The following is a 14,114-nucleotide window of genomic DNA, read 5'->3' on the forward strand; positions in this document are numbered from 1 at the left end:
TGTTAATCGTTTGAATACAACATACTCATATAGAGGGTTCAAAAGTTTGGCCAAGGAACCATGCCTTATGAAAGAAAGGTTAGCCTCACATAACTTTTCGTCGGACTATTCTACACTTGCACGCTTCCTTCCAATGCTAGCGTCTATACCTTCATTAATATCATAACAATGGCCATTAGTCATTCACGTTATCCACATTATTTAGATTCCTTAGTTTGCCTCTAATTCACCCATATTCATGGTCATAACATCCAACTTCGTCCATTAGTCTAAAGTGTCTAGTTCATGATCTTAGTACCATTTATAATGCATTCATATCACAACACAACAACATTCATGATTCAATTCAAACTATTCCTCAAAATGCCACTATTCATCATTCATGACCTACTTGACCACATTTTCTACAATCCATGTATTTCAACTCTTCAATACCTTAAACATCATGTGAAAATCATGAATCTTACCTTAGAAGTTGTAGGAACAAGCTTTGGTTAATAATACTCCACTTTGAGCAAAACTCTAGTTTTTCTCCATTTGCATTTCTTGACTTGAATGGTATTTAATGGCTTGCTTACACTTGCTTCACTTGTTTATGTTGTTGGTGACTTATAATCCTTGAAAACTTATGAAATAAATGTAGAGAGATGATTCTAGAGAGAAGTGGTGTAATGTAGAAAATGAAATAAAACAAGTCTTGGTCCTCATATTTAATGAATTGAAATTATGTGCTGAGGTGTACAGTGGTCGTCCATGGAGGTTTACGGTCCGTATTCCAATTTACGGACCGTCCCTCGTGGTCGTCTTTAACCTTAAGCAGAACCAGAAACTTTGGCTGCATGCATGGTGATTTACGACCATGGTTTACGGGCCGTAAATCACTTTACGGTCCGTCCACCAGGTCGTATTTTACCACTTCTCAACTGGGCAGAAAGTTGAAACCTTGCATGGCAATTTACGACTGCCAGTTTACGGACCGTATCCCATTTTACGGTCCGTATTTTGCACTTTACGACCACTGGGCAGTTTTGCTAACTTTCAACTTTTCACATTTCTCGACTTTTTATTCTAATCATTCTCGTCCATATACGCACATTGTTCATGAAACATTATACACTCGCACTCCTCGCACACATCACTAGTTCGTTTACTTGCGTACCAACGGGAAATTTTCCGAGGTGTAACAATGTGTATACAAAATCGTACCAAAATAAGACAGCAACTCCGTAAGAAGGGGAGTGCTCCACTGCCAACGCTGAGCAAAGTAGCCTACTGGTGAGGACCGTCAAGTTATCTATCAGGACCCGCAGGCATCAAATGCAGCGCCTCCAGGCAAAGGAATGTCAGTACGAATAAAGTACCAAGTATGTAAGGCAGATAGCGACATAAATAAGACATCAAGATAACATAGGGATGCAGAGAGCAACCTGAATATCTGAAATGCCAGTGAGGACCATGATATGCATAAGTACAATATATATATATATATATATATATATATATATATATATATATATATATAGTGTCGTCGTACATATATATATGCGTACATAATGCCATCAAGATTCACTGGGCATCATCATCAATAATAATCAACTGATCAGTGGCGCATATATAACGCTGTTGTACACACACACACACACACACAATATCATATGTTGACACCTAATTTTTTACCTCTCACAAATTTATTTTAATTATCCAGAGTCCTTGGCTATCAAACAGAGTGAAATGTGTATTTGCTATAAGTCAAAATGATTTATAAAATAGTTTCGATAATATTTTGCCATTTCATCTGGCAAAATAACTTCAATAATATTATGAATCATTTAGAAATCAGTTTACATATTTTTATAACTAATATGAGGCAATTAATTATTAGAAAATCAATTAGCAAGCATTTTACTCCATTTTAATTCAGGAAATCCGATTAATTAAATGAGTTAACCATTTTACCTCTCAAATCTTATTTTTTCGCATATCCAATTTGCATTTGTACGAATTTTTGCGTTAATCATAATTAATCAAGTGTTTGATTGTGGCTAAATTCATAAATTGCTTACTATAAGGTTAATTGTGACCATGATTGAAATAATCGGTTGTTGGTTAAATTTGGCTTTATTTGAAATAGACAATTTCCTTGGTTTAAGTCAATTAAGGTCATATTTTGCAAATTAGCCTTTAATTGGTTAAATAGGGCCTTAGTGGAAATGGACAACTTTATGGTTTAAATTAATTGAGGTCATCTTTGCAATTCAACCTTTATTTGTTTGATTAGATTAAATATGGCCATTAATTGAAATAATCAATTTCAAGGTTAAATCAATTAAGGTCATGTTGCAATCTAAATCTTTTTATAAATTGATTGTGCCTTTAATTCAATTAGCCAGTTAATTAGTTAATCCTTGGTCATAATTAAAGTGTCAAATTAATGGACATTTATAATTATGGCCATTTTATTAAAGATTAACGTTTTTACCCCTGTGTATACACATATATACATGTGTATATCATGTATACACAATATTAAAACCCCTTCCCTTTCTATTTCCACGGTCAGGCCCAGTCCAATAAGGACTGACCCGGCCCACCCTTCATTTATGCACACACATACGCGGAACAAACAGACCCTAAAGGTCTCATTTGTTCAAAACACTGAGGAACGAAGGGCAAACCCTAGCCGCCTTCGTTCCTCTTCTCTCTCTCATGATGCCATATGCTGGAAATAGCAAAGTTGTGGGCCCTCAATGCGTGGTGTTGACTCGGCATGGCTGAGAATGGAAAGAGCCTTTATTGCTCTGCCATATCTCAACCAAATTCGCCATATTCAACCCAAACAAGGTATTACCCCCTCCTTTGTGTGCTTTTTCTGCATTACAATGGCTAGAACTGAGGAAAACCTTAATGTTTTTTTTTTTTTTGTGATCTGAATCCTTGATTCTTATTGGTTCGAGAAAGACCTAATGGATTGATCAAGACCGAATGGATTGACCAATTTTGGGCCAAATCTGGCCATTGATTTGCTTGTTTACTCGATTCCCTACCGTAGATGTGGTTTTGGAAAGATGCAATTCTGAGAATTGTAAAACTCCCACATCGATTCGAAATTAGGGTTTTGAGAAATTGGGGTTCAATAAATAGAACCCCCAATTCACAATGTTAGACAACCTTTTAAGCATATTGAAAATCACTATACTCGGAAAAAATCAAATTAATTAGGGTTTCTTAGTTTTCTATTTAGTTTATGTTTACTCTTAATTACTGTTATTCTTATTGTGCTTTAGTTTGTTGCTTTAGTTAATTATTATTAGTAGTTCAGCATGCTTAAGGTGCATTTAGTTGTTGTTTTAAGTTAGAATCTTGTTGTAGCTTAGCATAGTTATGTATGCCTTTTTTGAGATGTTATTAAGATCTTATTGTTATAAATAGCTTAGTATGATTATGTATGTCTTTATATGTTATTTTAGTTGAGGTTTCTTTTGTTATAATGGCTTAGTAAAATCATGTGTGTCTCTACATGTTGTTTTAAGCTAAGGTTCTGTTGTTTATATAAACGTAACATGTACCTTATCTGCTATTCAGGTCATGCTAATTTGGTTAAGAATAATACCTGTTTCATTATTTGACTGGAATAGGTTGCTAATAGTGGTTTAGGTACTCTAAACTATGTCCATGTGCTGTGTTAACAAAGATAGTGCTAATAATGAAAGTTCAATCACCTGTAGTTTGTCTAGTTTGCTATTAATGATCTTTTGAATATTAGAATCATGCCTCGGTTAGCTTGTAGCCCTAATATGAATTTTTCTTGTCTGATCAAGTATAATGAGCTTGTTTAAGTGTTCCATCTAGCTCTTGCACTGTCTAAACTCACCTAGGCTAAAATTACACTTAAATATGGTTTAGTTTGGTTAGACAACATGATTAATGATTTTAAATGACCTAGGTTGTCCATTTTAACATAATATGATATCATTAATAGCTCTGTGTTGGTCCACAGGCTGATTCAGTTAAGTTTTGTTGTTGGCAGAAGTTTGTTTTGGTTTATATGGACATATGGTTTACAACATGCTGAAGTAGGGTCTAAATGATGTTAGCATGACTAAATAGGATTGGTAAGGGCCTGCAGTTGACCTCAGTCAACCTATAAACATGTAGTATCCTTGATTAAGTACCTTTTCTACTTAAAAAAATGATTTAAAAGGACTGTCATGCTTACCCAGTGTGAGATTCAAGTTCACTCAATAACCACTGGGGATCTAATGTGGGATGAGTATATATTTGTAACTGTGAATGCTAGAAATCAAACTACTCTTCAACCTTAAACAAGTTAAGCTCTGTCATTAACTCATAAAAGGTTCTGTCTAGTTTTGTTAATATTCTGAATATGTGGTATGACCTGAGTGAAGTCCAATGCTAATGTGTTTGTGAACCCTTGTCATTTCTAAGTGTGAACCATGTATGTAACCACTGTGCTATTTGATGTTAACTTCTACATGTCTTGACTGAATGCCATGTCTTTAGACCCTTTTGAAATCTCTGTTGAAGTGTGAATGATTTGATTAGCCTTTCATGCTATTTAATCTGTTTGAGTGACTGCCATTATATGCTTGCTTCATCTCCCCTGTCACCTAGTCTATTTACACTTGAAGTTTGGTTTCTTTTGATTAGTTTAAAGTCTGATCATGCTCTGTCATAATCCAAATGTTAAATGACTATGTAAGAACCTAAGTTAGTCATCTTTAGTAGAGACCATGCTAATTTGTGGCTTACTTGATCATATTGCATCCTTCCCTTTAGTTTAAAACTCAGCCTAATGTAGCTTTTATTGCTATGGGTTGGGATTGTCTTGTCTACATCCTGTTTTCCCCTGCTGGTGTATATAAGACTAAACTTAGATGCATATTATTTCAAAACAAGATTTGTTGTGGCTGTTTAAGTGGTAAAACTTGCTAGAATGATTAAGATGAGAGGTTGTCACTTGGTGTTTAGTTGACCATAGGTTTGACTTACCTAGGGCCAAGAGAACGAGGATAGGGCTTGGAGTTTCGAGCCAAACTCAGCCTAGTCCTCTTCACTCTAGGTTGTTGGGGTTCCCCTACGTGAAACTACACACCATGGGACCCTCAAAGTTCAAAATAAGTAGAAGCATATGTGCACTGCATGTTAAGTTACCTTCTGAGGGTCAAAAAAATGACATGAAATGCCTTATCTTTCAAATGCTACATTGTGGATTTATTGGCCTTTGATTTCTTCTTTTTATGTGTACCGTACCGCATCTTCTTCATTCGTCTTTTGGTTTTGTTTCTGTACCTTTGAATATAGTCCTAAAATGTCAAATAAAAATGAAATATGTTCTTCTTTGAGTATGATTGTTGGTTTCTGTTTAAATATACCAGGGATATGCCTGAATATATTGGCTATATACAGTTCTGTATAGCCTGAGTGTACAAGAGCTTGTATAGTTGCTATAGACATGGTATATCACTTGTGTAGGCTCAGAATTGCCAGCTTTTTGTATTGTAAGATATTTTGATATTGTGTCTATTTCTTCATTTTTGCTATATTGGGCTTTCCCTTTACCTGTGTTTATTTGATTCTTCTTGGGCCATATCTTCGGCCATTATCACGTTGAATTGGGCTAGTTCTATTTAAGTTTTTTTCCTCTGTGATTATAATCCTGGATTGGGTCTCTTATACTATATGCATTGATTGCTGAATGTATATTAATATGTGTATTTGTTTGCATAATCATGCTTAGATACGTTAAATATATACTCTCTAACCTTCTTTCTTCTTCTTCGCCTTTTCTTTGCTTGCATGTGAAATCACACGGGCCACTTGGGCTATCTTTTCCCATTTTTGAAACATGTTGGGCCTGAGCCCCAACTCTTATTACTTGATCCAGTCCGATGAAAAGGAAGCTAATATTTGCATTGAAGGCCCACCTATGAGGGAAAATAGGCAACTGGTAGGCTTAGGTAGGCCCACCAGCCTAAACTTTCCTCATTATTTTTCTTTAGTATATTCATATGTATTTGCAAAAAAAAAAAAAACACTTGTATAATATTGAAACTGTTGTGAATGTTAGAACTTAGGAAAACATTAGTATTATTAGGAAGTCGCCCAAATGATTTTCAAACTTGGATGAATCCTAACTAATGCATGAAATGGGTAATTAATGTTCTATAAGTTTCTTTGAGTTTAAAACTGGTTTGGATATGGTTAAGTCTAAATAATTTCTGAAAATTGGGAATAAGTAGCATTTTTGGGCCTTCCGCCACTTGTAAAAATCCCGAAATGGAGCAACAAGAGTTAATTTAGTTTTGGGCCTTAAGCCCCCCTATGGACTGTTTCAAAATCAAATGTATAATTGTTTCGCCCTTTTGGCCTCAGCATTAAAATAGACTGAAATTGGACTTGAAAAATGACATGGACATAATAGTTATTTGCAGAAACTGAGATTGGTAGTTAGAAAGAAACAATTCAGATTTTTATCTAGTAAATTGGACTCTTTCAAACCTGTTAGGATTCAAAACAATTTTCAGAAAACAAAAGGCGTTTTTTGGGGATAAAAGCCCAAACTTAAAGGGACAAAAAACAAGAGGATTTATACTTAGACCAATTTTTGAGATGAGATGGCTTTGGAAAGTGAAATATGGTTGATTATGAGCTTCAATGAATCAAACAATGAACTTAATAAAACTTCTTTTATATTACTCCACTTACTTTCTTATATAATGAAAATCTATAAGAACTAAACTCATATCATTAGGACCAAATAATAGCTACTCTACTCAGGAGAAATTTTGAGTGTCTTGGTCCGGAAACGAAGTGAGTTGAACACTTACATGAATTTTTTTAAATCAATACCCCCTTTTCTAAGGGGACATTTTGCGATAAAAAAATGTTTTAAGCAAATAATTATAATAATCACACATTGAAGCTTGTAGATCAATCGTATTCTACTGATCCTTAATACTATGGTGCTTAAAATCTTCCCTAAGGGATCACCAGAATCCCTTACCTTAAACTCTGGTCTAAAAGGATTTTTCTCTTGTTTGAAAAAATCCTTTTAACTCGGTTTTTCTAATTTTTCTTAATAAATTAGGTGACAACTCTAAAAATACGAAATCTATTTAGAGCACCAACAATCTCTTAGTAGCTTTTGTGCACCTGCGTAAAAGCTAACCGTAACATCATGCATATGTATGCATATTTATGCATAAGAGTGATAAGAATACAATTTGAGCCTATCAAAGTGACGTGAGTGACATAAGGTCGTTGCACCTCCGATTAATAATATGAAACTAACATCGTCAATATATATTTCATTAGAAGCCAAAGATCAATGCAATATAAATCTGAAATATATCATGAAAGACAAGGACATAAGCTTCTATGCAATTGAGAGTGGAGCTATTATGAGTATCATTCGTTATAGAAAGTGCCTTAACATACCTTAGCCAACTTGATTTCCACAATACAACTTAAGCAACCCATAACGCACTTCAATCTACACAATAACGATAACACATTTGTTGTACTTAGGGGATGTTAGTATATCACGTATATCAAGCAACAAGCTTATTTCTACAAGAATTTGAGTAGCATCTCCCCTATTTCTTTTCAATCCCAAAGCTCAATAACACAGACAACAATAATAATAACATGTTCAAGTCATCTTTCATGACCTCCAGCCACCAAATAACATCAAAACAGCCTAACAACTACAACAAAACTTTAACTATGATTTTCCAATCTTTATCTCACAAGTTCTATATCAATAAACTAGCTAAGACTTGGATGAGATTAAAAACACATTGGGGAGGGTAAATCATACCTGAAACAACAAGAGTATCCTTGAATCTGAGCTTACTTCAACCTGAGGAACCCTCAACTCAACCACAAAGAGAAAAACTACGAGCTACTAGCTTCCCGAGTTTGTTAATGTAAGATTTATGTAATCTACCTTTGAATTTGACCTTGAATCACTTAAGAACCTTTCGAGAGATTTTTTAAGCTTCATAGGATCAACTTGGGTCGAATATGAAATGTTTATGAAGTCCCACCGTTATATACATTTGGATAAGCTTGCACCGCCTGAGAAATGAGGCCGGAATATGCGATGCATTTCACAAGATGCGGCCGCATCCCCTTTTGCATTTCCAGCCAGAAATTTTGGCATTTGTTTGCCTCCATCTGCGAGGCAGAATGCGTTCTATGACGCATAACACCCTTTAAACACTCCCGAACTTCGACAAAACTCGTTTCCTTCAATTCGTTTAATCGCTAACCTTTACGACATACACTTAAACACCTGTTCAAGACCTTTCTTAACCTCATAGGGGTTCCATGTCCTCTCCAGGCTTACGTTAGTTTACTTACAACGCAAGCGATGTGAAAAAGTATGAGATGTAACATCCTTCCCCCCCCCCCCCCCCCCCCCCCCCCCCAAGAAACATTTCGTCCTCGAATGTAAAGACATATAAGGGCCATAACTAACTCTTAGTGGACTTCGAAAATTTTTGACAGTCTCCCTTAGAATTATGACTATCCAAGTCCTGTCGACAAGCAGAATAGTCTCAATTACGCTTCACAAGGCCAAATAATACATTTAACACATCAAATCATTCAATCTCGTAAGAACATTGATCATTACTTATAACTACTTAGAAATTCACCTTATATACAAGAACTTCTTCAATTATATCATGCTCTCTCTCTCTCTCTCTCTCTCTCTCTCTCTCTCTCTCTCTCTCTCTCTCTCTTTGAGTATCATCTAAATATGAAACATAATCGAATCATAGTCGTACAAAACCTTCATGCTGAAATAGGTGAGGGTATTTAGACTTCATTACTTCCACTGCCTCCCATGTTTCCACGACCCAAACCGATGGGCCATGACTAGTGCCCGAGCTGGACACTCGCATACGAACCTGCTAGATATAATCAGACTGAAACTAAGGACAATATGAAAATTTGCAAAAGCATGCTGTAAACTCATCATGTCATACATCAAAAGAACCTGTCCCTTGCGAGGCCACAGCTAACCAAAACATAACAAAGTATACAAGCCGACAAGGTTACCACTATACACGGGGACATCCGAGACGAACTACATCGGTATAGCTAACCAAAACATATATACACAACCCACATATGTCTACAGACCTCTAAGAGTATAACAAAGCCTATGTCAAAGGATCTGTACCAAAATGACTCAAGCTCCGAAACAATAGAGCTCTCCAAGCGGCCGAGTAGAAGTCCTAAGCTGGTGGATCGCCAAACTGAGTGTCTGTACCTGCGGGCATGAAACGCAGCCCCCGAAGAAAGGGGGTCAGTACGAAAAATGTACTGAGTATGTAAAGCATGAAGTACAATAAAGAAGCTCATGACTGAGTAAAAAAATAACCGGACACGAGTATGATAATCAAGATACCAATGCATACGTGCCTTATGAGATAAGAGTCATGCATATATAATATACCGTACCCAGCCCTCTAGTGAGGGACTCGGTGAAATAATCATATATATACTGCACCCGGCCCTCTAGTGAGGGACTCAGTGAAATAATCATGTATATACCGTACCCGACCCTCTAGTGAGGGACAAATAATCATATATATACCGTACCCGGCCCTCTAGTGAGGGACTCGGTGAAATAATCATATATATACCGTACCCAACCCTCTAGTGAGGGACTCGTGAAATAGTCATATATATACCGTACCCGGCCCTCTAGTGAGGGACTCGATGAAATAATCATATATATACCGTACCCGACCCTCTATTGAGGGACTCGGTGAACAATGCAATGAAACTGTGCACGAGTAGAGTATTAGGAGCAATCATGTACCAAATGAATCATCATCTGAGACTCAATAGATAATTAGAATGAACCAACACTTGATAATCAAAGACAACTATCATGTCAAGTACCACTGAGGATTAGAATTCATTGGAGTCATATATGTTTGTTGTTCGCTCGATTTATGTAATTCATGACAAAAAGAAAGAAGGGGTAACTTTATATACCTGCTCACTCTCCAATTATCTACACCTATTCGTCCGAGCTTGTGAGTCTACATTTAAAAGGATTTACCCTATCGTTAGACTCATCATAGTATACTTGTGTTAAGCTTTCAAGTAAAACTGTTCTATATCCTGCTGAAAATCGGGCAGCATCTCCCCTGCTTATATGCCTAGCCCGAAACCTCAAATCAACAACCAACAACAACAACACCAACATCATTTCCAACACCAATATATACCATAAAAAATCCCACACGCTGTTTTTCAACTTTCATAACTAATCAACTTACTAAACAATTATCTAAACACTCTATCTTTGTGAATAAACCGGTATTAATGTAAATAGAAAGAGATCCATACCTTATTCTTTATAGGACAACAATATCTTCAGTGTTCGCCTAGAATCCGAACCAAATCCACTACAAAACAAGACTACAAACACAACTGCGCGCTATCCGGACCTAAGCTAATATTCCACCGCTTGAAAATTGCTCACTTTTTGGTACCCTTATTCCCCCTTCTAATTTTTGGAAATATCTGGGCTAAAATCTGGTGAAAAGAGGGTTATTGCCCTTTTTATAGGGGTCAAATTCGGGTCGGGGCACTATAGCAGTACTGTAGCAAGTCGGTACTGTAGCAGTACTTAGCACGCGTTTTTTATTTTTCAGCCGAACTTACAATGTCCATAATTCTCTACTCCGATGTCATATCGATGAGCGGTTTATTGCGTTGGAAACTAGACTCGACGAACTTCATTTTAGGTTTTTGTTTCACTTCAAAACACTTCATATGCTAAGAGATATTCATACCCCAAGTTGGACCAAAATTTTCACACAAAACTTCACCCATCCTTTCTCCAAAGTCGTACTACTCCATTTCTTCCACTCATTTCCTTATAAAACCTTCCGGTATACCTTATATACATCCTTCACTCATTAAATACACTTAATAATGCTTGCTCCTTACATTCCAAAGTGATTTTACTTAACCATAACTCAACGTACTTATGTTTCAAATTTGATAAGTGTTGCTTCGAAGATACGGGTTGTAACACATGTTATCTCCTCCACATTCTTATTGCACCATAGAACTTTCACCGAGGCTGCTTTTTTAGTTCTTAGTTTATAAAGTTGTTGATCCAATATAGCCACTGGAATCTCCTCATATGACAAGTCTTCTATCACCTGCAAATCATCTACTAGTACTACCCGAGAAGGGTCTCCAATACATTTCCTCAACCTTGAGATGTGGAAGACTGGATGAACAGGTTCTAACTTCGGGGTAACTCTAACTCATAAGCCACCTAGTCTATCCTTAGATCAATCCGATATGGCCCAATGTACCTCGAGCTAAGCTTGCCCTTTTCCCAAATCTTATCACGCCCTTTATAGGTGAAATCTTCAAAAAGACCCAATCATCTACTTGGAACTCTAAATCTCGTTGTTGTACATCAGCATACGACTTTTGATGACTGGGAAGCCAATAAACGTTCTTAAATAAACTTGACCTTCTCTACGACTTGATGTACTATCTCAGGCCCGAATAACTCCATTTCACAGACCTCGAACCACCCTATTGGAGATCTACATCTCCTCCTGTAAAAGGACTTATGAGGGACCACCTTGATGTTGGCATGGTAACTATTGTTATACGTAAACTCGATAAGCGGTAGGTGATCTTCCCAAATTCCTTTAAGGTCTAGCACACAAGCTCATAACATATCTTCGAGCGTTTGAATTGTGTGCTCCACTTGCCAGTCTGTTTATGAATGAAAAGTTGTGCTGAAATTAACTTGCGTGGCCAATCTCCTTTGAAAGGACCTCTAAAAGTTAGCTGTGAATTGAGCGCCTCCATCGGATATTATAAAGACGGGAATATCATGTAATCGAACAATCTCCTTGATGTACAAATTTGCATAGTCTTCGGCCGTATATGTGGTCTTGACCGGTAAGAAATGAGCTGACATTGTCAATCTGTCCACGATCAGCCATATAGAAGCAAACTTACGATAAGAATGAGGCAAACCTGTAACAAAGTCCATATTAATAATTTCTCATTTCCACATCGGAAACTCTATATTCTGCACCAATCCACCGGGCTTCTGATGCTCAATCTTCACTTATTGGCAATTAGGACTTTAAGCTACGAGCTTGATAATATTTTTCTTCATATCATTCCACCAATACAGCTATGTGATATCATGATACATCTTCGTTGCTCCTAGAGGGATAGAATAACACAAATAATGAACCTCCATCATAATCTTATCTGTAACCCTGCTACATTTGGAGCACACAGTCCGCCTTGATATTTTAAGACCCCTCTTTTATCAAGCTCAAAGGTTGTAGTTTTATCCTGTTGAATACCTTCCTTGATTTCCCCTAAAACAGCATCTTTGTTTTGATATTCTTTCACTTCGGCTATTAGGGATGAATCTAATGTATTCTGCATCACAACGTCCCCTTCATCCGAGTCCATAAGTCGGATCGGAGTCCCATGCTAGCTGACTGATGAAGTTCTTTGGTCAACTCCTCCTTCTCTGCTTGCACATCTACTCTAGTGCCCATGAACTTATGACTAAGCGCATGCGCCACGACATTAGCTTTACCGGGGTGATATAGAATGTCCACATCATAATCTTTCGATAATTCGAGCCATCTTCTTTGTCTCAGATTCAACTCATTCTGTTTAAAAATGCACTGGAGGTTCTTATGATCTGTAAATATATAATGAATACCATATAAATAATGTCGCCAAATCTTCAAAGTATATACCACGACTGCAAACTCCAATTCATCCGTCGGTTAATTCTTCTCATGCTTCCTTAGTTGTCTCGAAGCATAAGTAATAACTTTGTCGTGCTGCATCAATACACACCCCAAGCCTGTACCCGAAGCATCACAATATATCACATAACCTTATGCACCTTCTAGAAGAGTAAGAACAGTTGTTGTAGCCAACCTATTCTTTAGCTCTTGGAAACTTCATTCACAAGCATCTGACCACTGAAACTTAACCCCCTTGTGTGTCAACTTCGTGCAAGCCCTTCTAAGAACTGTCTGTAATATCCTGCTAAGCCCTGAAAGCTACGAATCTTTGTAGGAGTTGTGGGTCTCGTCCAATTATTTACCGCTTTTATCTTCTGGGTATCAACCCAAATACCCTCATAAGAGACTATATAACAAACAAATGCCAACTAGAAGTCACACTTGGAGAATTTAGCATACAACTTTTGATCTTGGAGTATCTATAATACCTCCGTAATTACTCCGCATGCTCCGCTTCCGAACAATAATAAACCAGAATATTATCGATAATATAATCACAAACACATCCAAAAAGGGACAAAATACATTATTCATCATATCCATAAATGTTGTTGGTGCGTTCGTTAGCCCAAATGACATTACTAGAAACTCGAAGTGCCCGCTTATTTTGAAGGTCTCTTTAGAATATTCTTCTTCTTAACCCTCAACTGATGATAACCCGACCTTAAGTCAATCTTCGAGAAACACTTAGCGTCCTATAACTGATCAAACAAATCATCAATTCGGGAGAGGAATACTTATTTTTTATAGTGACCTTATACAGTTGTCGATAATCAATACACATACGCAACGAGCTATCTTTCTTCCGCATGAATAATATCGCTGTACCCCAAGGTGAAGTGCTAGGACTAATAAAGCCCTTCTCCAACAAGTCCTTCAGTTGCTCCTTAAATTCTTTCAATTCAGCTACAACCATTTTATAAGGGGGAATAGATATCGGCTGAGTATCTGGTAATACATCTATACCAAACTCGATCTCCCTCTCAGGGGAAAGGCTTGGAAGCTCATCTGGGAATTCGTTAGGAAACTCATTAACCATCGGGACTGATTGAAGAGTTGGTGGTTCAGCATCGACATCTTTAACACGAATAAGATGGTATATGCAACCCCTAGAAATCATCTTTCTTTCCTTTACGATGGAAATAAACCTACCCTTAGGAGTCGCAGTATTACCCTTCCATTCAAGAACTGGCTCGCCTGGGAACAAAAATCTAACAATCTTTGTTCGGCAATCGACGTTAGCATAGAAAGAGG

At 37.0% G+C, this 14,114-nt stretch overlaps 1 long non-coding RNA gene across 1 annotated transcript; it reads left to right on the forward strand.

Annotated features, from left to right (window-relative positions):
* The first annotated feature begins 2,648 nt into the window (after positions 1-2,648).
* Positions 2,649-6,139, forward strand: LOC132626702 (uncharacterized). Its single transcript, XR_009577586.1, has 2 exons — positions 2,649-2,841; positions 5,906-6,139. It is a non-coding gene; the product is annotated as an uncharacterized LOC132626702 (long non-coding RNA).
* Positions 6,140-14,114: the final 7,975 nt, after the last annotated feature.

Source organism: Lycium barbarum, chromosome 2 (assembly GCF_019175385.1).
Source record: "Lycium barbarum isolate Lr01 chromosome 2, ASM1917538v2, whole genome shotgun sequence".
Lineage (NCBI taxonomy): Eukaryota > Viridiplantae > Streptophyta > Magnoliopsida > Solanales > Solanaceae > Lycium > Lycium barbarum.